Genomic DNA, 13731 nt, shown 5'->3' with positions numbered 1-13731 from the left:
CATGCTGCTGCAATTGATAGTGACACGTGCTGGTGGGGTACATACTGCTTAAATTTGGTGGTTTTACATGCTGCTGTAATTTGGTCATGACACATGCTGCTGCAATTTAGTGGTGACGCATGCTGCTGCAATTTTGTGGTACACATGCTGCTGCAATTGATGGTGACACATGCTTCTGCAATTTGGTGAGACACATGCTGCTGCAATTGATGGTGACACATGCTGCTGCAATTTAGTGGGACACATGCTGTTGCAATTGAAGGTGAAACATGCTTTTGCAATTTGGTGGGACACATGCTGCTTAAATTTGGTGGGACACATGCTGTTGCAATTGATGGTGACACGTGCTGCTGCAATTTGGTGGGACACATGCTGCTGCAATTGATGGTGACACATGCTGCTGCAATTTGGTGGGACACATGTTGCTGCAACTGATGGTGACACATGCTGCAATTTGGTGGGACACATGCTGCTTACATTTGGTGGGACACATGCTGCTGCAATTGATGGTGACACATGCTGCTGCAATTTGGTGGGACACATGCTGTTGCAATTGATGGTGACACATGCTGCTGCAATTTGGTTGGACACTTGCTGCTGCAATTGATGGTGACACATTCTGGTGGGGTACATGCTGCGGCAATTGATAGTGACACGTGCTGGTGTAAATGATGCAATTGATGGTGACACATGCTGCTGCAATTTGGTGGGACACAGGCTGTTGCAATTTGGTGGGACGCATGCTGCTGCAATTTTTGGTGACACATGCTGCTGCAATATGGTGGGACACATGCTGTTGCAATTGATGTTGACACATGCTCCTGAAATTTGGTGGGAAACATGCTGCTGCAATTGATGCTGACACATGCTGCTGCAATTTGGTTGGACACCACATGCTGCTGCAATTGATGATGACACATGCTGCAATTTGGTGGGACACATGCTGCTGCAATTGATGGTGACACATGCTGCTGCAATTTGGTGGGACACATGCTGCTGCAATTGATAGTGACACATGCTGGTGGGGTACATGCTGCTGCAATTTAACTTGACACATACTGCAATTTGGCGGGACACATGCTGCTGCAATTTAGTGGGACACATGCTGCTGCAATTGATGGTGACACATGCTGCTGCAATTTGGTGGGACACATGCTGCTGCAATTTGGTGGGACACATGCTGCTGCAATTGATGGTGACACATGCTGCTGCAATTTGGTGGGACACATGCTGCAATTTGGTGGGACACATGCTGCTGAAATTTGGTGGGACACATGCTGCTGCATTTGATGGTGACACATGCTGCTGCAGTTGATGGTGACACATGCTGTTGCAATTTGGTGGGACGCATGCTGCTGCAATTTTTGGTGACACATGCTGCTGCAATATGGTGGGACACATGCTGCTGCAATTGATGGTGACACATGCTGTTGCAATTGATGTTGACACATGCTGCTGCAATTTGGTGGGACACATGCTGCTGCAATTGATGGTGACACATGCTGCTGTAATTTGGTGGGACACATGCTGCTGCAAATTGGTGGGACACATGCTGCTGCAATTGATGGTGACACACGCTGCTACAATTTGGTGGGGCACATGCTGAAATTTGGTGGGACACATGCTGCTGCAATTGATAGTGACACGTGCTGGTGGGGTACATACTGCTTAAATTTGGTGGTTTTACATGCTGCTGTAATTTGGTCATGACACATGCTGCTGCAATTTAGTGGTGACGCATGCTGCTGCAATTTTGTGGTACACATGCTGCTGCAATTGATGGTGACACATGCTTCTGCAATTTGGTGAGACACATGCTGCTGCAATTGATGGTGACACATGCTGCTGCAATTTAGTGGGACACATGCTGTTGCAATTGAAGGTGAAACATGCTTTTGCAACTTGGTGGGACACATGCTGCTTAAATTTGGTGGGACACATGCTGTTGCATTTGATGGTGACACGTGCTGCTGCAATTTGGTGGGACACATGCTGCTGGAATTGATGGTGACACATGCTGCTGCAATTTGGTGGGACACATGTTGCTGCAACTGATGGTGACACATGCTGCAATTTGGTGGGACACATGCTGCTTACATTTGGTGGGACACATGCTGCTGCAATTGATGGTGACACATGCTGCTGCAATTTGGTGGGACACATGCTGTTGCAATTGATGGTGACACATGCTGCTGCAATTTGGTTGGACACTTGCTGCTGCAATTGATGGTGACACATTCTGGTGGGGTACATGCTGCGGCAATTGATAGTGACACGTGCTGGTGTAAATGATGCAATTGATGGTGACACATGCTGCTGCAATTTGGTGGGACACAGGCTGTTGCAATTTGGTGGGACGCATGCTGCTGCAATTTTTGGTGACACATGCTGCTGCAATATGGTGGGACACATGCTGTTGCAATTGATGTTGACACATGCTGCTGCAATTTGGTGGGACACATGCTGCTGCAATTGATGGTGACACATGCTGCTGTAATTTGGTGGGACACATGCTGCTGCAAATTGGTGGGACACATGCTGCTGCAATTGATGGTGACACACGCTGCTAAAATTTGGTGGGACACATGCTGCAATTTGGTGGGACACATGCTGCTGCAATTGATAGTGACACATGCTGGTGGGGTGCATACTGCTTAAATTTGGTGGTTATACATGCTGCTGTAATTTGGTCATGACACATGCTGCTGCAATTTGGTGGTGACACATGCTGCTGCAATTTGGTGGGACACATGCTGCTGCAATTGATGGTGACACATGCTGTTGCAATTTGTTGGTGACACATGCTGCTGCAATTTGGTGTTGACACATGCTGCTGCAATTTGGTGTTGGCACATGCTGCTGCAATTTGGTGTTGACACATGCTGCTGCAATTTGGTGGGACGCATGCTTTTGCAATTTGGTGGGACACATGCTGTTGCAATTGATGGTGACAAGTGCTGCTGCAATTTGGTGGGACGCATGCTGCTGCAATTGATAGTGACACATGCTGGTGGGGTACATGCTGCTGCAATATTTGGTGGGACACATGCTGCTTAAATTTGGTGGGACACATGCTGTTGCAATTGATGGTGAAACATGCTTTTATAATTTGGTGGGACACATGCTGCTGCAATTTGGTGGGACACATGCTGTTGCAATTGATGGTGACACGTGCTGCTGCAATTTGGTGGGGCACATGCTGCTGCAATTGATGGTGACACATGCTGCTGCAATTTGGTGGGACACATGCTGCTGCAATTTGGTGGGACACATGCGGCTGCAATTGATGGTGACAAATGCTGCTGCACTTTGATGGTGAAAAATGCTGCTGCAATTTGGTGGGACACATCCTGTTGCAATTGTTGGTGACACATGCTGGTGGGGTACTTGCTGGTGCGATTGATGTTGACACATACTGCAATTTGGTGGGACACATGCTGCTGCAATTTAGTGGGACACATGATGCTGCAATTGATGGTGACCCATGCTGCTGCAATTTGGTGTGACACATGCTGCTGCAATTTGGTGGGACACATGCTGCTGCAATTGATGGTGACACATGCTGCTGCAATTTGGTGTGACACATGCTGCTGCAATTGACGGTGACACATGCTGCAATTTGGTGGGACACACGCTGCTGAAATTTGGTGGGACACATGCTGCTGCAATTGATGACACATGCTGCTGCAATTTGGTGGGACACATGCTGTTGCAATTGATGGTGACACATGTTGCTGCAATTTGGTGGGACACATGCTGCTGCAATTTGGTGGGACACATGCTGCTGCAATTGATAGTGACACATGCTGGTGGGGTACATGCTGCTGCAATTTAAGTTGACACATACTGCAATTTGGTGGGACACATGCTGCTGCAATTTAGTGGGACACATGCTGCTGCAATTGATGGTGACACATGCTGCTGCAATTTGGTGGGACACATGCTGCTGCAATTTGGTGGGACACATGCTGCTGCAATTGATGGTGACACATGCAGCTGCAATTTGGTGGGACACATGCTGCTGCAATTGATGGTGACACATGCTGTTGCAATTGATGGTGACACATGCTGCTGCAATTTGGTGGGACACATGCTGCTGCAATTGATGGTGACACATGCTGCAGCAATTTGGTGGGACACATGCTGCTGCAATTGATGGTGACACATGCTGTTGCAATTGATGGTGACACATGCTGCTGCAATTTGGTGGGACACATGCTGCTGCAATTGATAGTGACACATGCTGGTGGGGTACATGCTGCTGCAATTTAAGTTGACACATACTGCAATTTGGTGGGACACATGCTGCTGCAATTTAGTGGGACACATGCTGCTGCAATTGATGGTGACACATGCTGCTGCAATTTGGTGGGACACATGCTGCTGCAATTTGGTGGGACACATGCTGCTGCAATTGATGGTGACACATGCAGCTGCAATTTGGTGGGACACATGCTGCTGCAATTGATGGTGACACATGCTGTTGCAATTGATGGTGACACATGCTGCTGCAATTTGGTGGGACACATGCTGCTGCAATTGATGGTGACACATGCTGCAGCAATTTGGTGGGACACATGCTGCTGCAATTGATGGTGACACATGCTGTTGCAATTGATGGTGACACATGCTGCTGCAATTTGGTGGGACACATGCTGCTGCAATTGATGGTGACACATGCTGGTGGGGTACATGCTGCTGCAATTGATAGTGACATGTGCTGGTGGGGTAAATGCTGCAATTCATGGTGACACATGCTGCTGCAACTTGGTGGGACACATGCTGCTGAAATTTGGTGGGACTCATGCTGCTAAAATTTGGTGGGACACATGCTGCTGCAATTGATGGTGACACATGCTGCTGCAATTTGATGGGACACATGCTGCTGCATTTGATGGTGACCCATGCTGCTTCAGTTGATGGTGACACATGCTGCTGCAATTGATAGTGACACATGCTGGTGGGGTAAATGCTGCAATTGATGGTGACACATGCTGCTGCAATTTGGTGGGACACATGCTGCAATTTGGTGGGACACATGCTGCTGAAATTTGGTGGGACACATGCTGCTGCAATTGATGATGACACATGCTGCTGCAATTTGGTGGGACACATGCTCCTGAAATTTGGTGGGAAACATGCTGCTGCAATTGATGGTGACACATGCTGCTGCAATTTGGTTGGACACATGCTGCTGCAATTTGGTGTTGACACATGCTGCTGCAATTTGGTGTTGACACATGCTGCTGCAATTTGGTGTTGACACATGCTGCTGCAATTTGGTGGGACGCATGCTTTTGCAATTTGGTGGGACACATGCTGTTGCAATTGATGGTGACAAGTGCTGCTGCAATTTGGTGGGATGCATGCTGCTGCAATTGATATTGACACATGCTGGTGGGGTACATGCTGCTGCAATATTTGGTGGGACACATGCTGCTTAAATTTGGTGGGACACATGCTGTTGCAATTGATGGTGAAACATGCTTTTGCAATTTGGTGGGACACATGCTGCTGCAATTTGGTGGGACACATGCTGTTGCAATTGATGGTGACACGTGCTGCTTCAATTTGGTGGGACACATGCTGCTGCAATTGATGGTGACACATGCTGCTGCAATTTGGTGGGACACATGCTGCTGCAATTTGGTGGGACACATGCTGCTGCAATTGATGGTGACAAATGCTGCTGCAATTGATGGTGACACATGCTGCTGCACTTTGATGGTGAAAAATGCTGCTGCAATTGATGGTGACACATGCTGCTGCACTTTGATGGTGAAAAATGCTGCTGCAATTTGGTGGGACACATCCTGTTGCAATTGTTGGTGACACATGCTGGTGGGGTACTTGCTGCTGCAATTGATGTTGACACATACTGCAATTTGGTGGGACACATGCTGCTGCAATTTAGTGTGACACATGATGCTGCAATTGATGGTGACCCATGCTGCTGCAATTTGGTGTGACACATGCTGCTGCAATTTGGTGGGACACATGCTGCTGCAATTGATGGTGACACATGCTGCTGCAATTTGGTGGGACACATGCTGCTGCAATTGACGGTGACACATGCTGCAATTTGGTGGGACACACGCTGCTGAAATTTGGTGGGACACATGCTGCTGCAATTGATGACACATGCTGCTGCAATTTGGTGGGACACATGCTGTTGCAATTGATGGTGACACATGTTGCTGCAATTTGGTGGGACACATGCTGCTGCAATTTGGTGGGACACATGCTGCTGCAATTGATAGTGACACATGCTGGCGGGGTACATGCTGCTGCAATTTAAGTTGACACATACTGCAATTTGGTGGGACACATGCTGCTGCAATTTAGTGGGACACATGCTGCTGCAATTGATGGTGACACATGCTGCTGCAATTTGGTGGGACACATGCTGCTGCAATTTGGTGGGACACATGCTGCTGCAATTGATGGTGACACATGCAGCTGCAATTTGGTGGGACACATGCTGCTGCAATTGATGGTGACACATGCTGTTGCAATTTATGGTGACACATGCTGCTGCAATTTGGTGGGACACATGCTGCTGCAATTGATGGTGACACATGCTGCTGCAATTGGGTGGGACACATGCTGCTGCAATTGATGGTGACACATGCTGTTGCAATTGATGGTGACACATGCTGCTGCAATTTGGTGGGACACATGCTGCTGCAATTGATGGTGACACATGCTGGTGGGGTACATGCTGCTGCAATTGATAGTGACATGTGCTGGTGGGGTAAATGCTGCAATTCATGGTGACACATGCTGCTGCAACTTGGTGGGACACATGCTGCTGAAATTTGGTGGGACTTATGCTGCTAAAATTTGGTGGGACACATGCTGCTGCAATTGATGGTGACACATGCTGCTGCAATTTGATGGGACACATGCTGCTGCATTTGATGGTGACCCATGCAGCTTCAGTTGATGGTTACACATGCTGCTGCAATTGATAGTGACACATGCTGGTGGGGTAAATGCTGCAATTGATGGTGACACATGCTGCTGCAATTTGGTGGGACACATGCTGCAATTTGGTGGGACACATGCTGCTGAAATTTGGTGGGACACATGCTGCTGCAATTGATGATGACACATGCTGCTGCAATTTGGTGGGACACATGCTCCTGAAATTTGGTGGGAAACATGCTGCTGCAATTGATGGTGACACATGCTGCTGCAATTTGGTTGGACACATGCTGCTGCAATTGATGATGACACATGCTGCAATTTGGTGGGACACATGCTGCTGCAATTGATGGTGACACATGCTGCTGCAATTTGGTGGGACACATGCTGCGGCATTTGATGGTGACACATGCTGCTTCAGTTGATGGTGACACATGCTGTTGCAATTTGGTGGGACACATGCTGCGATTTGGTGGGACACAGGCTGCTGAACTTTGGTGGGACACATGCTGCTGCAATTGATGGTGACACATGCTGCTGCAATTTGGTGGGACACATGCTGCTGCAATTGATGGCGACACATGCTGCTGCAATTTGGTGGGACACATGCTGCTGCAATTTGGTGGGACACATGCTGCTGCAATTGATGGTGACACATGCTGGTGGGGTACATGCTGCTGCAATTGATAGTGACATGTGCTGGTGGGATAAATGCTGCAATTCATGGTGACACATGCTGCTGCAACTTGGTGGGACACATGCTGCTGAAATTTGGTGGGACTCATGCTGCTGAAATTTGGGACACATGCTGCTGCAATTGATGGTGACACATGCTGCTGCAATTTGGTGGGACACATGCTGCTGCATTTGATGGTGACACATGCTGCTGCAATTTGGTTGGACACATGCTGCTGCAATTTGGTGGGACACATGCTGCTGCAATTGATGGTGACACATGCTGCTGCAATTTGGTGGGACACATGCTGAAATTTGGTGGGACACATGCTGCTGCAATTGATAGTGACACGTGCTGGTGGGGTACATGCTGCTTCAATTTGGTGGTTACACATGCTGCTGCAATTTGGTCATGACACATGTTGCTGCAATTTGGTGGTGACACATGCTGCTGCAATTTGGTGGGACACATGCTGCTGCAATTGATGTTGACACATGGTGCTGCAATTTAGTGGTGACACATGCTGCTGCAATTGATGGTGACACATGCTGCTGCAATTTGGTGGGCACAAATGTGCTGCAATTTTGTGAGACACATGCTGCTGCAATTGGTGATGACTGTGGGAGAAGTTACCTGGTTGGTCGCAGTGCTGGACGTGCGTCGATGTGCGACGGTGCATGCTGGCGCGCGTGTTCCTGTGTGCGCTGTGGTGCGCACCCCTGCGGTCGCTGGTGTGCGTTCTGCCGCTCGGGCACACGCCCACGTGCTCGGCGTTTATCGCCAATCAGCCTATTTAGGTCTGCCGCATACTCCTTTCAAGTGTTGCCTGATCATCAGCTCCCCCGGTCCCTGCTCCGTTGCCTGTATCTGCATTCCTGTATCTCCGATCTCCTGATGACCTGGCTTGCTCTTGGACACCCCTGAAATCCGCCTGCACCTGACCTCGGCCTGTTCTGACCTCGCTCCTGCCTGTTCCTATTGTACGTTGCTGCCCGCCTGTTGCTGAATCATGCCTGTACCCGGACCCGCCTTCTCAGCCCCTGCTCCGCACCCCAATTGCCTGTGTTCCAGCCTACTCACCTGCTGCTTCGGGGTTTCTCCTGCTTCCAGCTCCTGGGCCCTCATCATAGGCTCTCATACCACTCCGCACTCCCAGCCACCTGTCTACTCTACCAGGGGATGTAAGTCGGACGCGTACGGGAGACCACCCTCTGCCCAAGCGGACTCACTGGTCTGGTAAGTGGAAGTCTGACAGTATCAGGCACCCAGGACCGAGTCCCGGCAGACATCTGGCTGGTCTGACTCAAGCCATAAAGAACCTCCAGGATGGTTACTCAAGATTGGAGGAGCAAGTTCAAGCCTTATACTCTTCATCTAATCCCCAGGGAACATCTTCAGCCGGCCTTTCACCCGCACCCTCCGTAGTAATGCTTCCTCCAGAGCCACGAGTACCTACGCCCGAGAGATTTACCAGAGATCGCAACAAGTTCCGTGCATTCCGCAATTCCTGCGAACTTTATTTTGCACTGCAACCTCGCACATGCTCTCTTGAAGCAACTAAGGTGGGCTTTGTGATATCCTTGTTGTCCAGCGAGCCCCAGACCTGGGCCCACCGTCTACTGGAGCAGAAGTCTGGGTCCCTGGATAGTCTTGATAACTTCTTGGCGATTTCCTAGCTATATGAGGACCCCCAATTGACTGCAACTGCAGAAGCCACACTGCACTCTCTCCAACAAGGTAGCAGAGCGGCCGAGGACAATGCGGTTGAGTTCCCTCGCTGGAGTTCCGACACGGATTGGAACGACACCGCCCTGCGCCACCGATTCCAGATGGGGCTATCTGACCCACTCAAGGATGAGTTGGCATGAGTGGGGATACCACAAACCAATGCAGCTTGGTTTGCTCCGGCCCTTGCTGACCCCTGAAGAAAAACAGCGCAGACGTACCCACAACCTGTGCCTCTACTGTGGGGAACCTGGGCACTATGTAAGGGCCTGCCCCAACAAGACACGTAAGTATGTAACCACTTCTTCCATGTGTGCATCTGTTCTGCATAAACCCAGTTCTCACCTTGCTCGTCTCATCACATTACAGCTTCCAGGAGGGAATATTCCAGTGTCAGCTATCATTGATTCCGGAGCATGCAGCTGTTTTATCGATCAGACCTTCGTTGCCAACCATCATATCCCACTTCAACCCAAGGCCCAGGGGCTTGCTGTACACCTTGCGGATGGCTCCGCCCTTAGTTCCGGTCCAGTCACACAAAAGACCGTCCCTTTGTTGGCTACTATGGGCACCTGTCACCAGGAGCACCTACGTCTGGATGCCATCTCTTCCCCTCTTTTTCCCATCATCCTGGGAATGCCTTGGCTGCAGGCCCACAATCCCAGCATAAACTGGGCCACAGGAGAAGTCAAATTCCTTTCGGAGTATTGCCAGCAGTACTGCTTAGGCCGGCCGTCTGATGAACCCTCCCAATTTCTCTGCTTGGATGTTGATCAAGAACTACGTCAGTCCATCCCCGAACCTTATAGAGACTTTCTAGATGTATTCAGCAAGAAAGGAGCAGAGACACTTTCTCCTCACAGGCCTTATGACTGCCCTATAGAACTGTTACCAGGCACCGAAGTTCCTTTTGGAAGAATTTTCCCACTAACGGAGCAGGAGCTAGATACTCTGAAAGACTATATTGATGAAAACCTAAAAAAGGGGTTTATCCGCACTTCCACCTCCCCAGCCGGTGCTGGCATTTTCTTTGTCGAAAAGAAAGGCCATTCTCTGCGTCCATACCTCAACTATCGGGAGTTGAACAAGATAACTATTAAAAACCATTATCCCTTACCCCTAGTACCTGAACTATTTCAAAGGCTTGGAACCGCAGTCATCTTCTCGAAATTAGATCTTCGCGGAGCTTACAATTTAATCCGTATCCGAGAAGGAGATGAGTGGAAGACGGCTTTCCGTACTTGATTTGGGAACTTCGAGTACCTTGGCATGCCCTTCGGGTTGTGTAACGCCCCTGCAACTTTTCAACATTTTGTCAACGACGTTTTTCGTGACTACCTGGACTTATACGTAATTGTAAATACGGCTTGGCAACTGGGGTATCTGGCGCTACCTTTTATCAGAAGAAATAATAATAATAATAATTCTAAACACTTAAAAAGAAATGTATTTTAGACGAAAAAATCCACAAAATGCCAGCGAGTCCAATAAAACACCAACCTATCTCACAGCTAGTAGTCTCATATGTCCAATTACTACCACATAAAGATATTCGCTCCTTATCAAATGAGAAACACAGTACAATCCTTTAGAACCCACTAACTATAGTTCAGTGTAAGAAAAAACAACAGCACAAGTGACCTCTGCCAAAATCGTATATCAATCGCATGGATTAACCTATTGCGATTCAGACACGATTATGGTGAGTATAATATTAACTGATATACTCTTTAACAGTGTTTATAAAAACTCCAAAATATACCAGAAAGATTATAAGTAAATTCTGTGAGGAACATCTAAATAACAAAAAAGTGATACTTTATGCGGCCTTAGCCTTAAAATCGCATGAGTATTAAATGTGATTTATCCAGCAACTCATCAGCTAAATTAGTAAATAAATCTACTATAAAAGTGCAGAAAACTCTTAAAAGTATAAAGTGCGTTAAATCCAAGTGAAAGATCAAAATAATAAAGTGCAAAATATATATCACAAAAATCAAGATAATAAAGTGCAAAATTTATATCACAACCAATACCCAAAGTAAATCGCAAGACCTAAAACATATATATAATAAAAAATATATATATGTAAAAATGAAGATAAAAATAAAAATAAAAATAAAAATATAAAGCCAAACTGAAAATAAATAAATATAAAAATAATAAAAATAAAAATAAAAATAAAAAATAGAAAAAAATATAAATAAAAATAAAAATAAAAATAAAAATGAAACTGAAAGAAAAAGAAAAAGAAAAAAACAACAAAAATTAGATAATTAAAAACCCCCCAACAAAATGATAATATAGTGTCCACTTGTCCAAAAGTCTTCAATAATGTAAGTCCAACAATAAATGTTCAAGAAGTGACTTTAGTGCTTGTTGTGAAATCTTCAAAGTGACTTCCGTGCTCCCCCACAAGGTGCCCCACTCACCAGAAGAATACACCCCTACAGGGGTAATTCGCCTTTAATCAAATCTGAAGGAATCCAGCTCCTTGGCCCGTATTATATGATCATTCGTATCCAGAAGGAAATTCCATTTATATCCTCATAAGAAAGAAATCATAATCTCCATAGTGTAATCCGTATAAAAAAAACATTTATTTCCACAAAAAGTAAAAAACAAAATTCATATGATAAAAAAGAAGAAATGGTAGTCAATATGGAAACACAGTCCACCAAAAATTCTACTTCACATATGCTCCGTGGGTTATTGATCCATTTCATAGATGTCAGCCCCAAAAAAACAAAAATAAAAATGTATATATAAAAAACAAACTTAAAAAATATGCTAGTGACTCTCTGTCCCAGGGAACACGAACAATCTTGAGTAATATAAATCGCTCCGATGGAGATGATGTTAATGAGCGATATCCCCAGATTAGTTCTGTTCTATAACCATCTATATTATTAGTAAGTTCCCCTAGGATAGAGCCCTTATGGCGAAAAAACTCAAGCCAACAGCGAGTACCGTTCGGTGGATACGCAGCGTGCGCTCCAACTGCGTTCCATCCACCGTGGGCGACCCGGAAATGACGTAGTATGCGTAACTCCGTCGAACGCGTTTCGTCATTGACGTCTTCAGCGGCGGTGTCACGCTTCTACGCACTGCACGTTAAATAGAGAGATAGAGAAAATACTCGACACCTTAGTGGTTATCCCCATTCCCAGCATCCAATCAGAGACTGAGAGGCGGGGCAGTTATCCGAGACTATAGAAAAAACTGCCTATTCATTGCTCACGTTCGTAACATCCAGTCACAAACTGAGATACAAAGTAAACATCCGGAGTTTTAGAAAAAACTACCCAAATTGTAAAAAATATATATCATTCAGAAAAAAATTATATACTAGTGTATTTCACCTCGAATGATAACCCGCAAGGGTGATTTCTCCAGAGGGGAACTTAGAAATAATTTTATTCCTCTTTTACATAATAACCTTATTCTAGGTAAATTTATAAAAAATGCAAAAATATATCATAATAACTTTAACATTTACAAAATGCAAGTAAATAAATATCCAAATATATCCATCTGGGAGATAAGTTATTTCTAAAGCTATGAAGATTAAATGCAAATAATCATAGCAGGAGTTAGAATCTTAAACCATCATCGAAAAACCTTTCTATTATCTTATTGCAATCCAGATACTATATAGTAAAACATTATACATCTGAAACTTTTAATACTTTTTCTTTCCACAGACCCATAGGCCAAAACGGAAAAAAGCGAGAGTAAGACAAGGAAATACAATCCTTTTAAAACAATATTCAAACTGGTATTAATAACGGAGGAAAAAGGAAAAAATAAATAAAAAAAGTGTATCTATATGCAAAAAAGGAGGAGAAGAGAGGGGGGGACCAAAACAAAAATTGCCAAAAAATCATGTCTGTAAGAAGAGTCCCATCTATATGTTTATCATACAAAAGAAGGCTAAACGGCGTCTCCAACCTTTAGCCTTCTTTTGTATGATAAACATATAGATAGGCGTGAGCAATGAATAGGCAGTTTTTTCTATAGTCTCGGATAACTGCCCCGCCTCTCAGTCTCTGATTGGATGCTGGGAATGGGGATAACCACTAAGGTGTCGAGTATTTTCTCTATCTCTCTATTTAACGTGCAGTGCGTAGAAGCGTGACACCGCCGCTGAAGACGTCAATGACAAAACGCGTTTGACGGAGTTACGCTTACTACGTCATTTCCGGGTCGCCCACGGTGGATGGAACGCAGTTGGAGCGCACGCTGCGTATCCACCGAACGGTACTCGCTGTTGGCTTGAGTTTTTTCGCCATAGGGGCTCTATCCTAGGGGAACTTACTAATAATATAGATGGTTATAGAACAGAACTAATCTGGGGATATCGCTCATTAACATCATCTCCATCGGAGCGATTTATATTACTC

This window comes from Lithobates pipiens, unplaced genomic scaffold (genome assembly GCF_037356315.1).
Source record: "Lithobates pipiens isolate NorthernLeopardFrog02 unplaced genomic scaffold, aLitPip1_a1.2 Scaffold_23, whole genome shotgun sequence".
Classification (NCBI taxonomy): domain Eukaryota; kingdom Metazoa; phylum Chordata; class Amphibia; order Anura; family Ranidae; genus Lithobates; species Lithobates pipiens.
The sequence above is the reverse complement of the archived record's forward strand: the minus strand, read 5'-3'. Positions refer to the sequence as shown.